The sequence below is a fragment of the Aquarana catesbeiana genome, linkage group LG03 (genome assembly GCF_042186555.1).
Source record: "Aquarana catesbeiana isolate 2022-GZ linkage group LG03, ASM4218655v1, whole genome shotgun sequence".
NCBI lineage: Eukaryota > Metazoa > Chordata > Amphibia > Anura > Ranidae > Aquarana > Aquarana catesbeiana.
The window spans coordinates 575,741,159-575,763,432 of NC_133326.1; positions in this window are offsets into that span (position 1 = coordinate 575,741,159).

Below are 22,274 nucleotides of genomic sequence, written 5' to 3' on the forward strand. Positions count from 1 at the left end.
AGAGTTGAAGCTGTTATAGCTGCAAAGGGTGGACCAACGCAATATTGAACCCTACAGACTAATGCTGGCCATACACTAAATGAAAAATCGTCCGAAATTCGGTAATTTAGACCTTTCCTTCGTTTTTCGGTCAGTTAATGGGCACAAAATCGATAATCGTTTGGACATTTGTGAGCCAGAAAAACAAAGGACAAGTTTGGAAATTTTCTGCCGAACGAACGATTAATTGAAAGGTTAATGTGTTTCCCGTCCGAACTGTCTGCACTAGGTATATGTAAAAAAACAAACAAAAAAATGATTTATTTATGTCCATCGAACGATTTATCGGTCATTACATGATGGCACCATCGTTTGCGCTCGTGGCCGAACGTTCGTTTTTCGAAAATGGGTTTGGCCGATTTTTCGTATAGTGTATGGCCAGCATTAGACTGGGATGTTATTAAAGTTCATGTGTGTCTAAAGACAGGTGTCCCAATACTTTTTAAAAATATAGTGTAGATCTTCCACTTTTTAAGGAACTGACAGGGTCACTTGTATGCACTTAGGCCTGTGAACTGCGTGCAAATATCTGGCAGTGATCACTTTTTTCATTTCTATACCTTGCAGATTTTTATAGCTCTTCTAGAACAAATGATTGAATGGTGAAGAAAAAAAAAATCAGTGTAATAAAACCTATAAAGTGAGGGGTTGAACGCATTTTCGGAGAGTAATTGTTTTCATCCTTTAAAATAAAAATTTCAGATGTAATTATGGAACGCTTAAAAACATCAAAGCCATCTAGGGCTTATAAGAAAACATGCACACACATAAACGCTCTGCATTTAACATTGTAACAGCCCTCTTGCAAATGAATTCGACCCCAATTTTCCAAAATTAATTTGGACTGGCTATATTGGTCGTATGACGTTGTTCGCTGAGAATGAATTAACACAGAGCCTATCAATCCTGAGGCAGACGCATAGCTTCTAACACTTTCAACTGACCCAGATGTCAAGAGGAAGAACAAGTGAGTAATTCGGAAAACTGTAAGTTCTGATTACAACTAGAGTCTAAATTTGGAATTCTGCAAGGGTCTCCATTTGTGAGGTGATTGCGTCGACCTTAAAAAATTATTCTACAAAGTGGTGCATTTTTTTTTTTCCGGTCTCTGATTTTCCATTTATAGCTACACTCCAGGAAGATATGAAAGACACACATCAACACAGCTCTGCATTCATTATAATTCCTTATATGTATTTTTTTAATGAAACAGTATAGTCCCTGTACTGCAGAGCTCTGACTCGATATGAGGTCGAAGCAGCACAAGAAGCCAACCAGTAGTGCTACGCTGCCAGGAACATGCTGATAGGAGGAGAGAGCAGAGTGCTAAAGACATGAATTTAGCAATCTGCTGCTTCTCCTTCCACTGTCCAGTCACAGGCTGGGGGGGGGGGGGGCAGTGGGGGAACAAGACCTGTAAATATTACTTTAGGCTACTTTCACACTGAGGTGCTTTACAGGCATTCCAGGCATGCAAAGCACCTGAAAGCTCCTCTCCTGTCACTTCAGTGTGAAAGCCTCAGTGCTTTCACACTGGAGTGGTGTGCTTGCAGGACATTAAAAAAAGTCCTGCAAGCAGCATCTTTGGGGCTCAGCATTTTTTAAATCAATGGGCAGCGCCACCGAAGTGCTTTGCAGGAGCTTTGTGGGCGCTATTAACCCCTTTATCGGCTACTAGCGGGGGTTAAAAGCACCCTGCTAGTGGGCAAAAAGTGCCGCTAAAACGACGTTAAAGAGCCGTTAAAAATAGCGGCGCTTTACCTCCGATGCCCCCCCACCCCAGTGTGAAAGTGCCCTAACAGCAGCAGAAAAAAATTAGGTCTCCTCCCCTGGCAGCCAGCACTATGCTGTGTGGCAGAGCTGTGTAATCTCTAGAAATGGATGGACAAAAATATAAATCCTTTTTTAGGTAAGTAAGGTAAGTAGTGTGACAGGAAGAAGCAGAACACAGAACCGATCAGTTTGTGGGCTTTAAAAAAAATTAATAAATAAATATAAAGTCCTTAAGTGCGCTGTGTTCAGGCGCCAGACACAGTGCACTATGGGAAGCGACACGTCTATGCAATCACGAGATTGCAGACGTGGAGCTTCATTGGCGAAGTTTGGAGCTGCTTTGCAGCGCAATCCATCGCGCCGAGCAGCATCTGCCCAGAGCCCAGCCGGGTGCTTTGTTGTCAGTGTGAGAACAAAGTCACTTCCGCCGGGCTACAACAAGATGGCTACCATGAGGACTAATCCCCTTGTGTTCAGTGGAGAGGGGAGGCCCCTCCCCTCTCCACTGAACACACGGAGAAAGCCAGGAACTAGCTGGGGAGAGACAGATGCGGCTGGAAGGAGCACACATATGTGAGGAGGACTGCTGCTCAGATGTAAGGAGGGACTTCGCTGGGGACACAGATGTAAGGAGGGACTCCGCTGGGGACACAGATGTAAGGAGGAGCTTCGCTGGGGACACAGATGTAAGGAGGGGCTCTGCTGGGGACACAGATGTATGGAGGGGCTCCGTTGGGGACACAGATGTAAGGAGGGACTCCGCTGGGGGCACAGATGTAAGGAGTGGCTCCGCTGGGGACACAGATGTAAGGAGGGACTCTGCTGGGGACACAGATGTATGGAGGGGCTCCGCTGGGGACACAGAAGTAAGGAGGGACTCCGCTGGGGACACAGATGTAAGGAGGGGCTCCGCTGGGCACACAGATGTAAGGAGGGGCTCCGCTGATGGGGACACAGATGTAAGGAGGGGCTCTGCTGATGGGGACACAGATGTAAGGAGGGACTCCTCTGACAGGGACACAGATGTAAGGAGGGACTCTGCTGGGGATACAGATGTAAGGAGGGACTCTGCTGGGGGCACCTGATGTAAGGAAGGACTCTGCTGGGGGCACCTGATGTAAGGAGGGACTCCACTGGGGGCACCTGATGTAAGAAGGGACTCTGCTGGGGGCACCTGATGTAAGGAGGGACTCCGCTGGGGGCACCTGATGTAAGGAGGGACTCTGCTGGGGACACAGATATAAAGAGGGACTCCAACAGGGATACAGATGTAAGGAGGGACTCCGCTGGGGACACAGATGTATGGAGGGGCTCCGCTGGGGACACAGATGTAAGGAGGGACTCTGCTGGGGACACAGATGTAAGGAGGGGCCCCGCTGGGGACACAGATGTAAGGAGGGGCTCCGCTGATGGGGACACAGATGTAAGGAGGGGCTCTGCTGACGGGGACACAGATGTAAGGAGGGACTCCGCTGATAGGGACACAGATGTAAGGAGGTGCCCCCAGTGGAGTCCCTCCTTACATCAGGTGCCCAACTGTTTAGAGATTTACTGTCTATATATTTTTTTATAACCATTGTAACCAAGGCAGAAAGTGAGGGAAGATCCAAAATGTTGAGTTGTCACTATAAAAGGGGGGATTTTCTAATGAGGATGCTTGTTCTGGTGACATATGTCACTGTGACAGACCCAACTGGGTCAGGGGCTTTTGGAGGGGACTAGGGGCTAGCCCTCTACCCACTGATTATGGCCCATGGAGGAGACCGGGGTTTTTGTCTGCTTCTCCCATTCAAAGCATGGAAAAGATCTCAGTTCAGCCCCTGATCCCATAGAGAGAGCAGATCATTTTCAAATGATGGACAACAATGTGATGAAGGCTGAGAGCGAGGCTTGGATTACAATAAAGTTTCTGTTCTGGAGTGGATGGAAAGGTGTCTTACTAATCTGCACAGGTTAATGGTCAGAGAGAATATGGTGGCCTTGCTGCAGACTGGGTTGAAGAAGCTCCTCAACTTGGAACAGAAATATTTATCAACAATCTCCCTTAAAGCCCCCTCGTCCCTACTCCTCTTGAAGAATTTGCACTTTTGAGGAGCGGGGGGGGGGGGGTACCTGATTTTTCTGCTCTGACCACCTAGGCCAGGGGTCTCCAAACTCCGGCCCTTCACTTGATTGTATCTGCATAGGTGTCATAGTTGCTGACCGGAGCACTATTCTTCCCACTGACACCAATGATGGGGTACTATTCCTCCTATTGACACCAATGATGGGACACTATTCCTCCCAGTGACACCAATGATAGGACACTATTTCTCCCACTGATACCAATGATGGGACACTATTTCTCCCACTGACACCAATTATGGGCACTATTCCTCCCACCGACACCACCAGTGGAGCACTATTCCTCCCTCTCATACCAAAGAGGGGACACTGTTTTTCCCACTGACACCAGGATATTTTCTACTCCTGTTGGCTACATTCCAGCCCCACTAACGTTTGAAGGACAGTACACTGGCCCCTTGTTTAGAAATTTTGGAGACCCCTGGCCCCCTCCCCTGCAGCCTTCTGGGACACGTGACAGGTCCCAGAAAACTGCATCCACCATTCACGATGAGCAAAAGCACCAAAGAGGGACCCGAGAAGAGGATGATCGGGGCTGCTTTGTGCAAAACCACTTCACAGAGTAGGTAAGTATAACATGTTTGTTATTTTAAACAAAAAAAAATGAGACTTTACAATCACTTTAATTAGATCACTGTTTAAGTAGATCACTGTTAGCTGTTAACTGGCGAGGGACCCAAAAAGAAAGGGATCCGGTCTGCTCTGTGCAAAACCATTGCACAGAGCAGATAAGTATGACATGTTTGTTATTAAAAAAAAATAAAAAATTAACCTTTTAGAATCACTTTAAGCTCTAAGTTTACATTTTCCTTTTACCTTCCCTATAGATTTTGGTCATCCTCTGTATATAAGAAGCCCAGATAACATAATTTTCTATATCTTGGTAGGAGGCAAGCAAGGTGGAAGCCACCAGTTTGTGTACTGTACAGCTGAGTGCACAAGGGAAGGAGGATTACAGTGAAGGTACAATTTCCATACCCTGACAAGATGATGACATGTGTTCGATGCAATTTACATTTTATTTTTCTATAACGCTCACACTGAGTTTATGCTAACATGTATGAGGCTTGTAGGTGGTTTTAATGTACAGTTGTTGATAAACAGATGATTATGCAGTGTGCAGGCATGAAGTGGGGATTTTAAGCAGTCACGAAATACAAGTGCTTGTCTCTATGTGTATGCATACAATATAAGGGGAAGAGAGAGAGCGCAGAGGGGGGAAGGGGGAGAAAGATAAAAGGAAAGAGGGATGGCTAGAGAAGAAATAAGGGGTGGGAGAAAGTCAGAAAAAAATTTGATAGAAGGATTGAGAGAGAGAAGAAGGTATTGGAAAGAGAAATAGAGGATGGTGGAGAAGAATCAGGAGATGGATAGTGAAAGGGAAAAAAGGTGGAAAGAGGAGCTGTAGAGGGAGAAAAATGGAAAGAAGGATAGAGAGAGAAGAATTTGAACAATATTTAAAAAAAAAATGTGCATTGATACATGTCACCCATGACTGTTCCCTACCACTCATAATTGTTTTAATACGTTTGCAAAGTAACTTTGAAAAATGTTTTTAAAAATTACAAGATTCTCCTCCCATAGACTTTAGTAATGTTTGGTGCTAAGTTTGGGGTTTGCAGAATTTCCACTGGGCTCCTCAAATCTCCTGCGAACCAAACTTGACCAGGTTTGCTTATCTCGAATTACAATGTTGGCCATTTAACCAATTCTTGTCAAAAGACTATAGCCAAAAGATTGCTACAGCACGGCTCTCTAGATCTGGGAGGGCATCCAAGAATATCCTCCTAGAACTGCGCCTCCCGCGAACCCCTTGGTTTGCACATTGGGTGTGCTCTGTGACTGTTGTGTTCTTTGTACACAGCTCATCACAGATCATGGTAAAGGGCCAATCACAGCACCCCTTTATCATGTAATCAGCTGGATCCAATCACAGCTGGTCACATGTAACCAGACTTGCAGTCCTTTCCTCACACACTGTCTTTGTGTAAGCAAAGGAGAGACGATAACTGGCAAGGCTGACAGTACATGGTTTACACTGATAAACAGGGAACACAACTACTTGTCTGATGAAACACAAAAATAAAACATCAGAGAAACTTCTAGAGTTTGTTGCCATGTCTAGCAACAAATTCCATAGAAACCCAGGAATAATACCCACCAACAATGGGGGGAGAATACATAAGCAAAGAAATGGCCTCATACCTGAAGAGACAAGGAATTGTACACCAGACAACTACACCATACACTCCTGAAAAAAACAGTGTAGCAGAAAGAAAAAATTGCGCTCTTATAGAAATGGTCAGATGCATGTTGTTGGATGCCAACCTACCTCACAAATACTGGGGAGAAGCAGTCATAACTGCAACCTACCTACAGAACAAACTACCCTCAAGAGCCATTAAAGTACTCCATTCTAAATGTGGCATGGATCAAAGCCTAGCACAGGGCTCATCATAGTGTTTGGATGTAAAGCATACTGTATGCCTATATTCCAAGTGAAAAGTGATCCAAGCTGCAGAACAGAGCCATAGAGGGCATTCTAGTAGGCTACAGTGAACAAACTAAGGGTTACAGAATCCTACACCCAAAGACTGAAAAAGTGACAATAAGCCATAGTGTTTATTTTTAAGAGAGTCCATCACCAGAAACACCAATCCCTGAAAGCTGTAAAGTGAATATGCCAAACAAACCAGAAGAAAAGGTTGATCAAACTGAACCTGTGCAGAAGTCAGAACAAGAGGTGGAACTCACAATGCCTAAATCAAGTTCCCCACCAGATCCTGCTAAACTGCCTGAAGTCAGAAGATCTACTCAGACTACAAAGGGAATATTACCCCGCAAGCTGTCATACACTGTCAGAGCACAGGGCATACTTGAACCAACACCCTGGGAAGACATAGAAAAACTGCCAAAAAGTGAAGCCAATAAATGGAGAAAGGCAGCAGAAGAAGAATTAAAGTCACTTAAGAAAATAAAACCTGGACACTTACAGAGCTCCCTCCTAACCGCAAAACTATAGGAAATAAGTTTACGTTAAAAGTAAAGTCAGATGCAGAAGGGAATATCCACAAAAACAGCCAGACTCAGGTTTGAATGGGGAGCAGGTGTGTTACATTTGGTGTTATCGCTCTCACTCTCTCATACTGGTCACTGGAAGTTCAACATGGTAACTTATGGCAAAGAACTCTCTGAGGATCTGAAAAAAAGAATTGCTGCTCTACATAAAGATGGCCTAGACTATAAGAAGATTACCAAGACCCTGAAACTGAGCTGCTGAGTTTGAGTTCCACTCAAAACAGGCCTCGCCATGGGCGACCAAAGAAAATGAGTACATGCGCTCAGCGCCATATCCAGAGGTTGTCTTTGGGAAATAGATGTATGAGTGCTGCCAGCATTGCTGCAGAGGTTAACGGGGTGGGGTGTCAGCCTGTCAGTGCTACAGCTGTCAGACCATGCTCCGCACCCTGCATCAAGTTGGTCTGCATGGCTGTTGTCCCAGAAGGAAGCCTCTTCTAAAGATAATTCACAAGAAAGCCTGCAAACAGTTTGCTGAAGACAAGCAGACTAAGGACATGGATTACTGGAACCATGTCATGTGATCTGATGAGACCAAGATAAATTTATTTGGTTCAGATGGTGTCAAGCGTGTGTGGTGGCAATCAGGGGAGCAGTACAAAGACAAGTGTGTCTTGCCTACAGTCAAGCATGGTGGCGGGAGTGTCATGGTCTTGGCCTTTATGAGTGCTGCCAGGACTGGGGAGTTCATTGAGGGAACCATGCATGCCAACATCTACTGTGACATACTGAATCAGAGCATGATCCCCTCCCTTCGGAGACTGGGCCACAGGGCAGTATTCCAACATGATAACGACCCCAAACACACCTCCAAGACGACCACTGTCTTGCTAAAGAAGCTGAGGGTAAAGGTGATGGACTGGCCAAGCATGTCTCCAGACCTAAACCCCATTGAGCATCTGTGTGGCATCCTCAAATGGAAGGTGGGGGAGCGCAAGGTCGCTAACATCCACCAGTTCCGTGTTGTCTTCATGGAGGAGTGGAAGAAGACTCCAGTGGCAACCTGTGAACCTCTGGTGAACTCCATGCCCAAGAGGGTTAAGGCAGTGATGGAAAATAATGGTGGCCACACAAAATATTGAAACTTTGGGCCCAATTTGGACATTTTCACTTAGGGGTGTACTCACTTTTGTTACCAGCGGTTTAGACATTAATGGCTGTATGAGTTATTTTGAGGAGACAGCAAATTTACACTGTTATACAAGTTATACACTCACTACTTTACATTGTAGCAAAGTGTAATTTCTTCAGTGTTGTCACATGAAAAGATATAATAAAATATTTACAAAAATGTGAGGGGTATATTCACTTTTGTGAGATACTGTACATCCTTATCTATTGATGTAATTATAACCTGTTTTGAACAAGAAGGGGATTAAAATCAGATAGTTCACAAGCTGAAAGAAAATTTTGAAATCAAAGAACTTGGGAACATTTGTTACTATCTGGGAATCCAAATAGAGAGAGAAGAAGATGGAATGTATCTTCTCAAATCTCAGAAAATCTCAGAAATCTTGGAACAATTCCATATGCAAGATGCAAAGGAAGTGAAAACTCCTTTGGAACCAGGCTATCAAAAGAGCAATGAAGCAAAAAACGTGCTACCCAACAACGACATGTATCGCAGAGATATCAGTAAGCTGCTATATGTTGCCACTGTGACAAGACTAGACATAGCCGCAGCAGTTGGCATACTATACAGGAAAGTCTCAGCTTCCTGTCAGCATGACTGGAATGCCGTAAAAAGAGTGATGCAGTACCTTAAAGGAACAATTCAAACAAAGTTACGGTTACTAGCAACATCAGATCCAAAACTGGTCAGATATGTGGCTGCTGATTGGGCTGGGGACTGCACAGACCGCAAATCCACAAGTGGATTCATCTTCCAGTATGAGGAAGGAACCATAAGTTGGTCTAGTCAAAAGCAAACAACTGTCGCTCTATCTTCAACTGAAGCAGACTAAATTGCAGCAGCACACGCGTGTCAAAAAGCGATATGGATTTGTCAACTTTTTGTGGGCATTGGGGTAGACTTGTCAAAACCAATTCCCATTTTTGAAGACAGCCAGGGATGTTTAAAGCTTACGCAATCAGAAAGGGTCAATCCTAGGACCAAACACAGAGACAATCAAGAGCAATGTGTTATTGACATTCAATATTGCCCACCAGAGCAGATGACTGCCGATGCACTCACCAAGTCTTTGTCGAAGGAATGTCATAGTTATATCCAGAAGAAGCTGAATATAATTGAACAAAGCATGTTGAAGGGATGTTGAAAGAACAACATCAAGTAATGTAAAGTTGATTTGTACTGTGAACTATATACAGTATATGCATTATACTTATCTATGCAGCAGGTGGCGCTGTAGTATTATAGTGTATAGTTTATGTATTCTATGATAGGATGTATTGTCTATCTATGTTCAGTGCACTTGCTTGTTATTCTGTTCCTGTCTCCATGCTGAAAGATATGTTAAGATATCCTCCATGAAAGTAAAGCGTATTGCTGTATACAAGAATAGGGATAAGCTCGATGTTTGGGTCAAACATAAGTTAGGCTCGAACATCAGGTGCTCACACGTTCGCAGAACAGCAAACATTATGGGCCATCGAGATCGCAGTGTATTGCTGTATGATGATTGGCCAAAGCATGCACCTGACCTGCATGCTTTGGCCAATCACAGCGCGCTCTGCTGAGAGAGCCATAATTGGCAAGGTGCCTTTGACCAATCATGGCTCAGGGGGACTAAGTCCACATCCCACACTATATAAGGCTGCTTACATGGCGGCCGTGTGTCAAGTGTTGTTGGCGTGGACACAGAGATAGCTTAAGTTTGATTAAGCAGGCAGGTTATTCAGTTAGTGGCAGTGGCAGTTAGTGGCAGTGTATTTGATATATATATATATATATATATATATATATATATATATATATATATATATATATATATATGTATATATATATATATATATATATATATATATATATATATATAGTCAGTCTAGTATATGTATATAGCATAGCATATAGCATTTAGCATAGACTATATATTCAATGTTTACTCGATATTCAGTCAGTGCAGGCAGTGTATTATATATATATATATATATATATATATATATATATATATATATATATATACTCTGCATCCAGTGTAGCCTATATCTACAGTGCATTCGGTGGTGTACTGTTTCTAATAAACTTCAGGCGGTGTACACAACATCTAATACAGTGTTTACAGTTTCTACTACACTTCTGGTGGTGTACACAGTATACAATACAGTGCAGCCATAGTACAGTTTCTAATACAGTGCAGGCGGTGTACACAGTATCTAATAGAGTGTGTACAGTTTCTGCTACACTTCTGGTGGTGTACACAGTGTACAATACAGTGCAGCCATTATACAGTTTCTAATACAGTGCAGGCGGTTTACACAGTATCTAATACAGCATGTACAGTTTATACTACTTTTCTGGTGGTGTACACAGTATCTGATACAGTGTGTACAGTTTCTAATACACTTCAGGCGGTGTACACAGTATCTAATAAAGTGTGTATGGTTTCAACTACACTTCTGGTGGTGTACACAGTATACAATAGAGTGCAGCCATTGTACAGTTTCTAATACAGTGTAGGTGGTGTACACAGTATCTAATACGGTGTTTAGAGTTTCTACTACTTTTTGGTGGTGTGCACAGTATCTAATATAGTGTGTACAGTTTCTACCACACTTCTGGTGGTGTACACAGTACACAATACAGTGCAGCCGTAGTACAGTTTCTAATACAGTGCAGGTGGTGTACAAAGTATCTAATACAGTGTGTACAGTCTGTACTACATTCTGGTGGTGTATACAGTATAAAATACAGTGCAGCCATTGTACAGTGTCTAATACAGTGCAGGTGGTGTACACAGTATCTAATACAGTGTGTACAGTTTCTAATACACTTTAGGCGGTGTACACAGGACCTAATACAGTGTGTACAGTTTCTACTACACTTCTGGTGGTGTACACAGTATAAAATACAGTGCAGCCGTTGTACAGTTTCTAATACAGTAAAGGTTTACACAGTATCTAATACAGTGTGTACAGTTTCTACTACATTTCTGGTGGTGTACACAGTATCTTATACACTTTTAGAAGAGGCAGAACCTGGGTCTGAATATTCATGTGGTCTCAGCCAATTACTGGGGGGGAAAGAATGTCCAGGTGGCTGAGGGGTGAATAAATGTCTGGAGTCTGGAACAGCATGGCTCATGTCCAGGAGGAGAAGACCCAGCCTGAAGGGCTGCTGCTCTTCTGGGCAGATTAGCTGAAGTCTGCAGAAGTTTATTGAGGTCCCAACTCAAGGAGAGCTAGGGGGCCTATTTTCTGAGTGGAACTGGAGCTAATTCAGAGGGGGTTCACTGAGGATCTGGCCTGGAGGTGCACCGAAGAACTGTCTGGCTGGTATTGGACAGAGGCATCCAGGTACACAGGGATATTGTGAGTATAGACTGGAGGGAGTTACTTTGAAGAGTCTAGTAAAGGCAGAGACTGTCCTCTGCTACTTGGTGCACTAAATTTGGAGTATCCTAAGGCCTACCCTGCACCCCAAGTTCAATGAGCATTAAACCTTAAAAAGATTCTGCCTGGTCATTGTGTTGTGAGACTGTGGGAGCTGCTGTGTACATGGCTGCTTTGCACTCAATTGGGAAGAGAACCTGGGGCAAATCTGCGAGGCCCGTCAGGGGTCTACACTACACAGGGGACACGCCGAACTATGCCAATGTGGAAATTGTTTTTATTGCTCTTTTCTGCATGCCAGGTAAGCGTGTACGGTCTCTACCATCTCACCCACTGCCAAAAAAAAGATTGTCTTTTTAATTTCAGGATCACACCACTGGATCCATCAGAGGAAGGATTGTGAATCCTTAAAGCTTGATTGTAGTAAATCTGTACCCATGTGTCATCACAATACCTGTCACATTTAGGATTTTGCTTGTTGCTCCATGTTGCTCTTTACCAGCTTTCCTGTTAATTATATTATATATTATAAAATTATAAAATTATACATACTTTTCTAATGGGGTTTAAGTGGGAAATATTTGTAAATATATCCCTTAGTTTTTTAGGTGGAAAAAGTACAAATGTTCACAAATTTCAACCTCCTATCAATCCCAGCAGTTCTCCCTTTAAAAACAACCCAGAAAGCCAGAAGGTTGAAATTAGAAACAAGTCAAGGTTTACTGAACATCCAGTAGGGAATTGATGGCAAGCGGGGTTAATGGAACAAAATATAAAAGACAGACAGCTTTTCACGAAGGTCAGATATGAGCCCACCTGACCAGTGTTTGCATCAAACAATGGAGTCAGCTTGCTAAAAAATGAAGCAAGGATATCAGGGAAAAGAAAATAAAAAAAAGCCTTTCTGGATTTGTTTGCTTTTTATTTAATGCAGAATCATGTAATAAGAGTAATTTTGGATTCAGTCTGCAGAGAAAACTCAGCGGACTCCTGTCTATGGTTTTCCACCCACAGCTTCCAGATTCATGATCCGTGTCCTGGCACCAGTAAGCAGGAAGCTAGGGACTCTTTGGCCACTATTTTAGGTTAAAAGAGGGACCTCAGGGGATTGTTTAAACAATACATAATAAGCACATGCAAAGTCTCTGCATACATTTAAGAATAGAGGTGTAAGAATACATTTAGATTTAATAAGGTATGTGCAGTATAGTTTTGTCAGAGAATGGGAGTGGGTACTCAGCCCTGCTCCCTTAAGCCACCTTTGTCTCCAGCCCCTCCCTACCTCCCCACGCCATCCGCTCACCTCTGTGCTCCCATCCATTGCTCATCTCTGCATCACCCATCAACAGTTCCCCTGTGCACTCCTTGTCTGAGCTCACCTCTGCACACCTTCCACAGATTACCTCTGCACCCTCATCCACAGATCACCTCCACACCCCCTTCACCAGCTCACCCCTGTCCCCCTTTCAACAGCTCACATCTGCACGCCCATCCACAGATCACTTTTGCAGCCCCTTCCACAAATTACCTCTGCACTCCCACCCACAGCGCACTCCTGCACCCTCCATCCACAGATCACCTCTGCACCCCCATCCACAGCTCACTCCTGTACCCCTGATCCACAGATCACCTCTACACTCCAAATCCAGAGTTCCCCTGTGCACCCTGGTTTCTGAGATGACCTCTGCAACCCCATCCACAGCTTACCTCTGCACCTTCATACACAGCTCACCTCTGCACTCCAATCTATAGCTCACCTCTAAACCCACAGCTTACCTATACAGCTCACTCTCCTCAGTTGTTTCCAGTCCTTCCAGTAGGCAGGCCATCTTATTTACCACCACTGATGCAAGGCTATGGACTTTTTGACCTGTGTCAATGCCAGAGCTCCTGCCTGTATTGTGCATATGATACAGTCAGTAGTCTCTATCGGGGCACTTATGACAAAATCAGTTTATGATTGGATAGAAAACTGATTAAAAGACCATAAACAGAGAGTAGTGGGTAATGATTAATGATTCATATTTTGAATGGTCTAGGGATATCAGTGGTTTCCTCCAAGGTTCAGCATTGGGAATCTTTTCAAAAAATATATTTATAAGTGATATAGGATGCAGGATTAAAAGTTCTATTTCAGTGTTTGCAGATGACAGCAAGCTATGCAGTGGAATAATGTCCTTACAAGATGTCTCCAACTTATAAGCCGACTTCAATTCACTGTTTAATTGGGCAACTATGTGGCAAATGAGGTTTAATGTTGATAAATGTAAAGTTAGGCACTTGGGGGCTAAAAACATGCATGCATCATAGGAGGAGAACAGCTGGGGGAATCAATGGTGGAGAAGGACCTGGGTGTTCTGGTAGATCATAAGCTTAATATTGACATGCAATGCCAAGCTGTGGTTTCCAAAGCGAGAAAAATTATTTCTTAAATTAAGAGAGTAATGAACTGCAGAGAGAGAGATATCATTCTGCCCCTGTACAAATCACTAGCAAGACCTCATATGGAACATGGAGTTCAGTTTTGGGCACCAGCTCACAAAAAGGATATTGGGGAACTAGAGAGAGAAAGTGCAGAGAAGGGCAACCAAACTGATAAGAGGCATGGAGAAGCTCAGCTATAAAGAGCGATTAGATGAACTGAATGTATTTGCTCTTGTGAAGAAGAGATTAACGACTTCAATACTGGGCACTTTCCCCCCTTCCTGCCCAGGCCAATTTTTAGCTTTCAGCGCTGTTGCATTTTAAATGACAATTACGCGGTCGTGCAACACTGTACCCAAACAAAATTTTTATAGTTTTTTTCTCACAAATAGAGCTTTCTTTTGGTGGTATTTGATCACTACTGGGGTTTTATTGTTTGCGCTACAAATAAAAAAATACCAAAAAATGTAAAAATAAAAATTTTTCTTTGTTTCTGTTACAAAACTTTGTAAATACAGTAATGTGAAAAAGTATTTTCCCCCTTCATGATTTTTTATTTTTTTGCATATTTCTCACACTTAAATGATTCAGATCATCAAACAAATTTAAATGATTCAGATAATCAAACAAATTTTAATATTACACAACGATAATCCGAGTAAATCCAAGATGCTGTTTTTAAATTATTATTTCATTTATTAAGGGAAAAAAGCTGTTCAAACCTGCCCTGCCTATGTGAAAAAGTAAGTGCCCCCTCCCATGCTGAATCATGAATGAACTGTGATTAACCACAATTTTTTGGAAAGCTGAGTTAAATTTCACTTGCCACACCCAGGCCTGATTACTGCCAGCCCAGTTTAATCAAGAAATCACATAAATAGAAGCTGACAAAGTGAAGCACGCTAACAGATCACAAAAAGCCACAATCTAAAAAAATTCAAGAACATATTAGAAACAAACATGTATCGGTCTAGCAAGGGTTTCAAAGCCATTTCTAAGGCTTTGGAACTCCAGTGAACCACAGGGAGAGTCATTATCCACAAATAGAAATAACTTGGAACAGTGGTGAACCTTCCCAGGGATGGCCGGCCTACAAAAATTACTCCAAGAGCATGACGATGACTCATCCAGGAGGTCATAAAAGAACCCAGAACAACATCTAAAGAACTGCTGGCCTCACTTGCCTTAGGTAAGATCAGTGTTCATGATTCAACAATATGAAAGAGACTGGGCAAAAATGGCATCCATGGGAGAATTCAAAGGCCAAAACCACTACTGACCAAAAAGAACACAAAGGCTCATCTCACATTTACTAAAAAACATCTTGATTATCCCCAAGACTTAGGCAAATATTCTGGGGACTGATGAGACAAAAATTTACCTTTTTGGAAGGTGTGCGTCCCGTTACATCTGATAATAAACTAATACAGCATTTCATATTCTGAGCTCTACTAGAAAATCCTAAAGGAGAATGTCCGGCCATCAGTTTGTGACCTCGAGCTCAACTGCACTTGGGTTATGCAGCAGGACAATGATCCAAAACACAACAGCAAGTCCACTTCCAAATGGTTCAAACAAAGCAAAATTTAAGGTTTGGAAAGGCCTAGTCAAAGCCTGGACTTAAATCCAATTGAGATGCTGTATCATGACCTTACACAGTCCGTTCATGCTGGAAAACCCTCCAATGTGGCAGAATTATAACAATTCTGCAAAGAAGAGTGGGCCAAAATTGCTCCACAGCAATGTGAAAGACTCATTTTACCCAGTTATCGCAAACGCTGGATTGCAGTTGTTGCCGCCAAGGGTGGCTCAACCAGATATTAAGTTTAGGGGGCAATTACTTTTTCACATAAAGCCAGGCAGGTTTGGACAGCTTTTTTGCCTTAATAAATGAAACCATCATTTAAAAACTGCATTTTGTATTTACTCCAGTTTTCTTTGTGTATAAAATATGTTTGATGATCTGAGTCATTTAAGTGTGACAAATATGCAAAAAAAAAAAAAAAATCAGAAAGGGGGCAAATACTTTTTCACAGCATTGTAGGTACGTTTTCTCCTTCACTGATGAGCAATGAGGAGGCTGTACTGACGGGCACTGATGAGGCAGTACTGATTGGCACTGATGAGGTGGCACTGATGGGCACTGACGATGAGGCACTTATATGCAGCACTGATGGGCACTGATAGGCGGCACTGATAAGCAGCACTGATGGGCACTAATGTGCAGCACTGATGGGCACTCATAGGCAGCACTGATAGGTGGCACTAATGGGCACTCATACGTGGCACTGATAGGTGGCACTGGTGGGCACATATAGGCAGCACTGATGGGCACTGATGGGTGGCACTGATCAGGGGGCACTGGCAGGTATAATTTATGGGCAAAGAGTGCCATCCTAATGGGTACTAATTGACACTCCTGGTGGGCTCACCTGGTGGTCTGAAGTTGGCATCCCTGGTGGTCTGAAGTGGGCATCCTCGATGGTTCTGCAATGATAATCAATGCCCTGATTATCAGCGCAGACCCTCCTGTCAGGAGAGCAGCTGATCGTCTCTCCTCTACTTGCGCCTGTCAGTGCGAGTGGGGGAAAAACTGATAAACAGCTCTTCCTGTTTATACTGTGATCAGCTGTGATTGGACACAGATGATCACATGGTAAAGAGCCTACGTCATAGGCTCTTTACCTAGATCGAAGATTCGGTGTGTCAGCCTGACACACCACGCCACCGATCACCGCACTAGCGGCTTATCCTGCTGGACATCATATGATGCCCAGTGAGCATAATGAAATCACTTTCCGGCCGTCATTTTGATATATGGCAGGCGGGAAGTGGTTAAGGGGGGGATATGATCAACATGTATAAATACAAGTGGTCCATATAGTGAACTTGGTGTTATTCAATTTAAGGTCATCTCAATGGACAAGGGGGCATTCTTTACGTCTAGAGGAAAATGGATTTAATCTCTAAATACGGTAAGAGCTGTAAAAATGTGGACTAGACTCCCTCCAGAGGTGGTTCTGACTAGCTCTCAGTAGATTGTTTTAAAAAAGGCCTGGATTCTTTCCTAGATACACATATTCTAACTGGATACTAATATTTATAGGTAAAGTTGATCCGGGGAATATCCAATTGCCTCTTGGGGGATCAGGAAGGATTTTTATCCCTCTGTTGGAGCAAATTCGATCATGCTTTGTTGTTTTTTTTTTTGTTTTTTTTTTTGCCTTCTTCTGGATCAACTGTGAGTGTAGGATTGTGTATACAGGATTGCATAATTTTTTTTTCTGTTCTAATGGTTGAAACTGATAACTTGCACCTTTGCATCTCATGGGCATAATTGGTAAATAGAAAGAGGATTGTCACCCTGTAACAGGAAGTACTTGACCAAGGTCCTTTATGGCAGAATGACCAGGGATTATTTTAAATAAAGATGCAGATTTAAAATAAATAAAAACAACTGTTTAAATTACATTAACATGTTAAGAGATTGATATGAGCTTTTATAAACTGAATTTAAATCTTCTTTTATTAATGTTTGGCATAACATTCTCATAACTATATGCTTCCACATTTATGTTATTTTGTGTTAAATATTAATATCTAAAGATTAGCCACTAGTGGGGACTCTCAGCCACTCTGTGCAGTCAATAGCTCTTTGTATAACAACTGTTGAAGTAAGGTATCAGCCACACAGGCAGTCTAATGTTTTCAGATTGTCAGCTGCCTCATAGACTAGTATTGTTGTGAGAAGGAGCATATAGCACTACAAATGTGTAACACTGCAAAGCCAGAAGTGGAATCTGAGTATGTATTGTGCAAATATGGCTGCTCTATGAAGATACATAATTACAAACTGTACATAGTCAAAAAAAAGTTGTTTTAAATAAAACCTTTCCATTTTCATTACATACCTTATTTAGACTCATTGATATAATGGGGGTTATTTACCAAAGGCAAATCCACCTTGCACTGCAAGTGCAAACTACAAGTGCAAAGTGCACCTGAAATTGCACTGAAAGTGCACTTGGAAGTGCAGTCGCTGTAGATCTGAGGGGTAGATCTGAAATAAGGGGAAGCTCTGCTGATTTTATTATCTAATCATGTGCGAGCTAAAATGCTGTTTTTTATTTCCTTGCATGTCCCCCTCGGATCTATAGCAACTGCACTTTCAAGTGCACTTTCAGTGCAATTTCAAGTGCACTTTGCACTTGTAGTTTGCACTTGTAGTGCAAAGTGGATTTGCCTTTGGTAAATAACCCCCAATGCCTGGATCTCTGCACCGCTCTATGCAAGGCAGACAAATCATAGCTGGTGGGAGGGGCTTATAGGGTGCTTTACATAGCTTCCTATAAATATCACAGCACCTTGCCTCAGTACTATTCTAAGAGGCCTCAGCTCAGATTCAAGCAGTAGGCTGGCTTTTGGCAGAAGTTATGCAAAATGTAAAAATGCTTTGGTAGGTGAGTGTCAGTCTAGAGTGGGCATTCCTAGCTATGCTGTGTTTGCATGCAGACATCCCTACATAAAGCCAACTTGTGATGCTGAGCCTCCATGATTGAAAGAACTGAAATCCAATGATCCAATGAAAGAGTTAGATGATGCTGGGTGTCCTCCAGCCAGGAAGTGGAGTAGATTCTATCTGACTTGCTTCTTATGAACGCTGTGAAAAACTCACACAAGATAAGTACAAGAGAGGAGCCTGTACAATTTTGCATGACTGAAGGGAAGGCTGAAGTTCAGATTTAAAGGTCCAGTTACATCTCAGCAATGCATTGCAAATTAACAGAAGGAGGCAGGAAATTATAGGAAATCTCTCCAGTAGAACCCAGGCTGCAAAAAATAACATATTTGTAATAAATATGAAAGGATTAGAACTTCTTATCAAACCCAAGCTCATTCCTATCGTGATAAGCAAATATGGTCTAATTACAAGAGGCGTGTGTATTGTGTATTTCCTCCAGTTCTGTGCAGTAATCCAGTGTGAAACATTGCCTCTGTGCAGGAGCCTTCTGTAATAAAGACCGGTCACTTCTGCTCTCTCTCCTTCTGCAGGGTGACTGGTCTTGTCTCCGCCCCCTTATGTAGTTTTCTGCAGTAAGCCTGTAGTGGGAGTGGCCTACTGGGCCCCTCCCTCAGCTCTGCTCTCTGGACAGCACAGAGATGATGTCCCTGGTTCTTTTATAAGCTAACATCTGAGTTTGCAAGGGCATTACTTATACAAAACCGATTTACTGTATATCTTTGTGGCTATTTAGAAGTATATTTAAATGATAGCACTTGAGCCCAGGGTTTAGCTTTAAAGAAAACCTGATGCTATCTTTAATGGGCAAAGCACAGATTTGCTTTAAAGCCTCTGTCATAGCAAAAACATCATTTTTTGTTTGACTAATCCTTTGAAAAGCTTCATATACTTTGTGGTATTGTCTGTATTGTCAAGCAAATGAGGATCTAACAATCATTCTCTCTAGACAACTCAAAGGGATACACTAGAAAAAAGTGTTTCCCAAACAAACCCAGTTGGATATCAATGTAAAACATCATCTCTTTTTGTACTGTAAACTCTCGCCACTGGTGTCGGCTCACCAGCCTAATTGCCTGGTGCAACATTACAGATCCTAATTCATATTTCCAGCTAAAAGGCTTCAGGGTCTAATTAGACAAACTCAAATTACTATTTATTTTTAGTGTTTGGCATAGGAAGAGGAAGTTGCCGGCTTTGGATCAATCTAAGGGGTATTATTTTTGTTGCTGCAATGGCAGCATTGGGGGAACATTAGACTGCCCAGCTTCTCCTACCATGGCAAAGGGCTTAGAGCAAACAATTTTACTCTCATTTTATTTACTGTACCTATTTATATATTACTAATTACCTTTCAAATTATTTTACAGACCATATACAATTGAAAAATAAATCTAGCGCTGTAATGTTCTGTATAACTCTTCCTTAGTGTAGCACCTTTCAGAATATAATTACAACTATGCCTGGCCTTAGGCCAGGTTTATCTGTGTGGGTGGTGTCGCTGTGGGACCCGCACAAATACCAGCAGTCACAACAACCCACACAGAGAAATGCATGGCCCCTGGGTGGGTGCCATCAATCCTAATGGCACGCCACCCACACTGGAAATCGTACCCATACTGGGAACCTTGGTCCCTAGGTAGGCTGCGACTTCAAAAATAGTGCAGGGACTTCATTCCTGTGTGTCAAATGATTAGGCTCTTATGAGCGCACAAACCGTGGCCTGTACGGCCGCACAGATGTGAACCTAAACTCACATCATAAAAAACTATCAAAGTGTAGCCCCATCTAGTGTGCTAGAAATGTAAATATTTTTTTTTCTGTAGTGTAGGTAAATTGAGGCCTGGCTGACAGCCAAGCCTGTGTGTTTTGAATCTGAGTCAGGGCGAGTAATTCAGGGAGGCTGGTTGACTCATGAGGCAGCACCTTCGTTATCTCCCCCTATTTACTGGAGAAACTTCCAGAAGAATGGGAAAGAGGTTAGGAGGAGCTGCCCGGAGTACTTATGAGGGCCCCAACCAATCCCCGGCCAAATGGGCTGGAAGGGGGAGGGACCGCTTAAATACTCTTGGTCAGTGCAGCAGGAGCAATGTGGAGTTTGGGTGGAAGCTGGAGATGGAGTGCTGAGGAGACTGTCGCAGGCCCTTGAGGGTAGCCCCTATTCTAGGGGGGGTGGCCTCGGGCCTGGGGCTCGGATGCTGGAGGGATCCTCTGAATACCCAAGGAGGCATACTTTCAAAGGCACGGGAGCAGGTGTGAGGACAGCAAAATCCAGCGAGCACATTCAGGAGATCTCCAGGGAGAAGACAGCCGGAGGGCTGGTGAGTGAGACAGTCAGGGAGGACTGAGAGACAGCCTGAGAGGACTGAGTAGTGGCAGTCTGGGATGGATGTAGAGTCAGACTGGGAGGACTGTGGAAGATTAGCCAGGAGGACTAGTGAAAAGGGCAGCCGCAGCCAGGTGGGCTGGCAGTACCAGAAGAGGTGGTGCTGGGATCAGTAGCCACAGGAACGTAGCTGGACACTGGGACTTTTCTACACACCAATTAGGACCCTCAGTACCTGCCTGTAATGAGCTTTTCCTGGATCTGACAGAGTGCCCTGTCAGATCCCACCTAAACAGTGTTCAAGCTGAGCCTGAGTGTTTGTGCAAGCAAGTGAAGTGCTGGAGGAAGAGGAGTGTACATAGAAAGTGTATATAGTTGAGTGTCCCTGAAGAGACTTTGTTCCAGTGAAGTGGGCATACTATAATACCCCTATCTCCATCCAAGTTTAATACAACTAATAAAAAAATATACAAAGCTGCATGGACTGTTTCTTGTCTCAGTGAGCCTGTGGAAAATTTGGTGTAACTGGCTGTGCAGGGTCGGGGCTCCCATTTAACCAGCGGCTCCTACGGGGGATGCACTACAAATAAATGGTGTTTTACATGTTGTTCATACTCACTCAGCCACTGTGGGATTTGTTTTCTGTATTCTGCAAACAAACTGGTTGATTCTGCTGTTCTCTGTCTTCCCCTCCTGTCCATGTCCCCACTCAGCTTGGGAATTTTGCAGAGCAGTGTTGGCAGCTAGTGCACATGCTCAGCTTTCAGTGAGTTTCTATGCTGAGCATTGTTCTGTCTCAAGGAGCAAATAGCTAAACCTCCTTATCCCAATAACTGTAGATACCATATTTCTTTGATCTCAGTTTTATTAGAACAAGCCAGGTGAAATTTTTAAGTTCTCAAAGGGGTGATGACGATAGATTGCGAAATACATGTGTTGCTCCCTGCAATGTGTTGAAAAGAATGGTGACTGTTTCACTTCCTGTAAAGATTCTACCCAGAATTCCCTGCTTGCTGACAACTTCCTATATTACACATACATTAAAAGAAATAAAACAGAACTGCAGCAATACCAAAAAGGAACGCTAGATGGAGCCTGCACACCACATATGATTGTCTTAAGTAAATTACACATTTTGCATGCAAATTTAACAACACAGGTACAAATAATCAGCAAGACATCTGGTGGACAGAACACTCCCCGTCTGACATCAAGTGATGTCACTAACAGAGTTCTCCGTAGAAAGCAACAGAATAAGTTCGGTCACTGGACTCAAGAATACTTTAACCTCATTCTGTTGAAAGATCTTGGCCTCGACCTTACGGACACGTTTATCCTTGCTTGGCAGTACTTTGGTGATCAAACCTAAAGGCCACATATTCCTTAGTGTCTGGCAATCTTTCATGAGCACAACATCACCAGATTTAAGATTAGGCTTTTCAGTGTGCCACTTTCTCCTTACTTGTACAGTAGATATATATT